Raw genomic sequence first — 5645 nt, forward strand, 5'->3', positions numbered from 1 at the left:
TTCTGGAAACACATCAGGAAAATCACACACCACAGCCAAATCACCAATCACCAGTTTATCTTTAGCCTCCAAAGTCGCTAACAGCATAAACAACTCTGCCCCATCTGCTACTTCCTCATCCACTTGTCTCGCTGATAGAAACAAATCCTTTCCTTCCTCAATCTCAGGAAATATCACAGTCTTATCAAAACAGTTGATAGAAACTCGGTTAAACACCAACCAGTTCATACCTAGAATAACATCAATCTGCACTAACGGAAGACACACAAGGTCTATCCCAAAGTCTCTACCAAAAATACTCAAAGGACAACTCAAACAAACTGAAGTAGTAGTCACTGAACCCTTCGCAGGAGTATCAATCACCATACTACCCAACATCTCAGATATCTCTAACTTAAGTTTCACAGCACAATCCAAAGATATAAAGGAATGAGTAGCACCGGTGTCAATAATAGCTACAAGAGGAAAGCCATTAATATAACACGTACCTCGGATCAAACGATCATCTGCAAAAGTCTCAGGACCCGATAAAGCAAAGACCTTGCCTCCCGACTGATTCTCTCTCTTTGGCTTAGGACACTGTGGACTGATATGACCCACTTCTCCACAGTTGAAACAAGTCACAGTCTTCAACCGGCACTCTGCAGCCAAGTGACCACCTTTTCCACACTTAAAACACTTCTTCTCATTACTGGTACACTCATGGACACGATGTCCAGCCTGACCACATCTGTAACACTTAGCAGGAGCACTAGAGTCTCCCCCACTAGGCCTCTTCATCCCACTCTGACTCTGGAAACCTCTGCCAGCTGCATACGGTTTCCCACGATCATTCTGATTCTTGCCTCTTCTATCAACCCTCTGCTGATAGCTCTCCGCTCTGGCTTTGGAATCCTGTTCAAAAATCCTTCAACAGTCAACCAAGTCAGAAAACACTCTGATCCGCTGATATCCAATAGCCTGTTTGATCTCGGGACGCAACCCGTTCTCAAACTTCACACATTTCGAAAATTCTCCAGCAGCCTCATTATAGGGAGTGTAATACTTCGACAGCTCTGTGAACTTAGCAGCATACTCAGTAACCGACCGATTGCCCTGCTTCAATTCCAAGAACTCTATCTCTTTCTTCCCTCTAACATCCTCTGGAAAATACTTCCTCAGGAATCTCTCTCTGAACACAGCCCAAGTGATCTCAGCATTTCCAGCAGATTCCAACTCAGTGCGGGTAGCAACCCACCAATCATCAGCTTCCTCTGACAGCATATGCGTACCGAACCTGACCTTCTGGTTATCGGCACACTCAGTCACTCGGAAGATCCTCTCGATCTCCTTCAACCACTTCTGAGCACCATCTGGATCGTATGCTCCCTTGAACATTGGAGGATTGTTCTTCTGGAACTCACTCAGTTGACGAGCAGCTCCCATTCCCACAACATTCGGATTTCCTCCAAGTACTCCAGCTAGCATACCCAGAGCCTCAGCAATCGCAGCATCATCTCTACCTCTTCCAGCCATCTCTATTCTGAAAACCCAACAAGCTAAAACAATAAGTACTGATAGGGTTACACAACACCTATCCCGTACAGGGGAAACAGAATAATTACGACTCGACTCGACCGACCATGCTCTGATACCACTAATGTAACACCCTTCTAAATACCCCAATTATTTAATTAAAATAACAATATGTCAATCAGAGTAATATGCAATAAAGGGTGTCACACAGTTCAACACAATAACTGTCATGCTCTTTTATTAATCCAAACATAAACATTTGCATAAACCGCAGCGGATAGAAATCTCAACAATCATGTAAAACATGTAACATATTACATGTGAAATTATTCAACAAAATAAAAACATCCCATCCCGATGTTACATCTATCAGAGCACGACCCACTAAGGAGACTACACTAGACTCCAAGCATTAGCTTCTACTCAACTCATTGCTCGTTACCTGAAAAATAGTTGTAAGGGTGAGTTCCTCAATCGATATAATAAGCATTATAAAACATCATGTAATGCTAAGTAAATAACACATTTCATCACCCAAATCAGATTACACATTCAGTAACAGCAATGTCAACTCAATCATACTCAACATCAACACAACACACAACACACCAAACACAACACACATATAATACTGGAATACATCCATTCATATTATACGCCATATATCAATTATGCAATGAGACTCCATGCATGCGGTACCGACTCTTTGTGAACATATAGTTCACCTCACCGTCCAAATCCAGGCACGGCTACCAAGCCCACTAGTCCCACTCATTTGAGACCTAGTGACTCACTCACTAATTCCTCACCATGGGAATTAGCTACCACCCCAAATGGGCCATGCTATGCACGCTAATCACCTAGCATGCAAACATCAACAACAGTCCAAAATGACTAACTCACTAATTCCTCACCATGGGAATTAGCTACCACCCTAAAGGCCACAATATGCATGCTAATCATCTAGCAATGCAACATCAACAACAAAATCCACAATGGACATATGCTCACACTCTAAGCCATACAACAGTCCATTCACAATTGAATACATAACATGTACATTCACAACATTATGCATACTATCAACATCATCAAAACATGTATCAAAACATCATATCATGTTAAATAATTAACCACAGTATTAACACACTCTACTAATACCTATACTGCTCAAAATAGCGGGAATTAATCCCTATCACATCATACGCTACCATAGGCCAAACATCAATTATGTACACAACATTAAAATGTCAATTTTCTCACTTTTCAACAGTGTTAACCGGTTAACGCCCTGGGTTAACCGGTTAACGCAACACCAACACACTTTCTGGCAAAACGCACCAGTGTTAACCGGTTAACGCCCTGGGTTAACCGGTTAACGCAGGCAAAATAACACTAATTTCACAATTCGCAACAGTGTTAACCGGTTAACGCCCTGGGTTAACCGGTTAACGCAGGCAAAACAGCAGTTCCTGCGCTAACACAAAGCAGAATGCAGAATTCTCCGCATTTTTCGCCGTTGGAGGACTTCCGGACCTCCGATTCCAATTCCGTAAAAACTATACGTTAGGGAAACTACAACACACTCAATTACAGGTTCAATTTCAGATTCAACACAACATATCCATCACAATTTTCAGCATTCAACAATCCCAATTAGGGTCAATTCAACGGTTTATCACTACCCATTACATGCTAACCCATAATACCCATTAAACGACGATAAACCCCCCCTTACCTGAGTTAATCCGGCAACTTTGAGCTTCAAGCTTTTCCGTTCTCCAACCCTTGCTCTCTAGCTCTTCCTCTTGCCCTTTCTCCACTTTCTCAATCGCTTCTCTGTTTCACGTGAAAACCTTTTCTTTACCAAATGGGACTCTTTTTCCTTATTTCACACTTATATATTTTCCACTTTATTTTATTATCCCAATAATAATAATAATTCAATAATTCCAAAATAATAATAATAATAATCCAATTATCTAATTAAATTAATAAATATTTTATTAACTTAATTTAAATAATTACCATATTATTATCGGGGTGTCACACTTAAAACCTTCCCATTGCATAACCAACCCCCTTACCCCGATCTCTGACATTTTTACTAGTTTTTGATTCGATAAAACTTTTAGGTTTTTGTTCGCTTTCTAACCATTCCTTTGGATAAATAGAAGTGTGGTGGCGACTCGACTTGTATGGTTTACCTTAGATTTAGTCAATATCTCTAATGGTAACGAATACCCCGCTACAATACCTATTGGAGCAAGGTCCAATGCCTCTTCAACACTACTTCCAGCTACAGTCTGATGCTTCTCCTAATGCTTATGAGTTCCCAGAAGATGGTTGGAACTCTTGGTTTATAGAATGCACGAGCCAAATGAGAGAATGAAGGTTGAGGTTGAAAAGCTCTCAAGAATGAAGTTTTCCTTGGAAATCTTGGTGTGTGGATAGATGAGGTGTTGCCCTCTATTTATAGTGATCTCACATATCATAAAATAATCGTGTCCTTTGCTGGTTTGATGTCTTGGTTGGGTTTTGCACAAAACACCAAGTGTGAAGCATGGAAAAAGTGTGGAGTGCATGGAGTGTTTTGCATTTCTTTTTCTGAAGCATAGGGGTTGAATTGAGGTTTAGAGTTGGTGTCATCTAAACCAAAGTCATTTGAGAGCTCAACAATACTAATTGTTGGATTAAAGTCACTTCACACAAATGGAAGTGTGACCTTTATGCCAAAAAAATGGAATGATTCAATGTGTAATGGCTTAGTTGCTTGGATAATAGCTCAGACGTTCGTGCGATATTCTGACTAGAGTGATATTTAGAAGCAAGAAGGACATGTACTTGGAGATCATGCAGATTTGCTTGAGTTTGCAATGCAACTTGGGCTTGTAACTTGACTTATGAACCACTTCATGATGCTATCTTCCCAAATTCGATTCTCTTAGCTCAAGCATGGGAAATTCTTGCTCTTGGACATTTTGGAAAGATGATATCATGATCGACAACTTTCATGTTTAGAATTTTTCTTGAATTAATTGGGATCTTGGTGAAAAATTTGGCATAAAGTTGGTCATTTGATTAGGTCAGCATGCTGAAAATTTCACTAAGTGTTTTATCACTTGAAAAGCAAATAAATCCTCCATTTCATGACCTCATATCTTCTCATTCATGCATTTTTTTTGTTTCATCACCTAGGACAAAGTTGAAGTATGAATAAACACCTTTAATCGGATCATTGGAGCAAAGAAAATGGTGGCTTGGATCACAAGTTATGGCCTTGGAAATTTGGGTACATGGACATGATTTTTTAGGGACTTGGTAAAAATTCCAAATTCTCCACCTTTGCCCCTTTTGAAAGTAATCTTGATTTTCTTGATTAAACTTGATCAAATGACTTTATTGATCATATTTTCATGATCCTTGACTAGAAAAGTCCATAGTTAACCAAAAATCTTAAAAGTCAAACTTTGACCTTATGCATCTGTTGACTTTTCATCACTTGTGTTCAAACTTTCATCTACTCATGAACCTAACTTCTTGAGAGATTTTAATTATATGAGTGGGTTATGAGGACACACTTAAGGACCTTGGATCATTCCTCAAGGATCATGCTTTGGTCAAATAGTCAACATTAAGCTGACTTCGACCAAAACCCTAATTTGGAGTGCCAAATGAATTGTGGCTTGATGAACTTGAATTGAGGTGAGTACAAACTTTGATTGTTGATGAAGGGAGACTATTGATCACCTTGAGATATTTATGATCACACTAATCCTTGATTGATCCATCCCTTAAACTTCTTGATGCCAAAACCCTAACTTGCAAACAAAGCAAAGCAAGACATATATTTCTTTTGTGTATTTTTGTAGGATTAGAAAAGCATAAGGATATACACAAAAATATTTGATGACCTTAATGTTATGCAAATGATACAAATGATAAGGGATCTTAGGAGTGAAAATTAGGGTATTACAACTGCCCTTATTTAAGTTTCCTCCATTCGGAGATATCAAGGTTGAAATCTTCGTCTCGACGAGATTGGAGAGACTTAAATATTAAAATGCAAAAATTTTGACCCTAAGATGCCGCAATGATGCTTATGATATGATGTGAATGCAATATTCTGA

This window comes from Lathyrus oleraceus, chromosome 5, assembly GCF_024323335.1.
Source record: "Lathyrus oleraceus cultivar Zhongwan6 chromosome 5, CAAS_Psat_ZW6_1.0, whole genome shotgun sequence".
In the NCBI taxonomy this organism is placed as follows: Eukaryota; Viridiplantae; Streptophyta; class Magnoliopsida; order Fabales; family Fabaceae; genus Lathyrus; species Lathyrus oleraceus.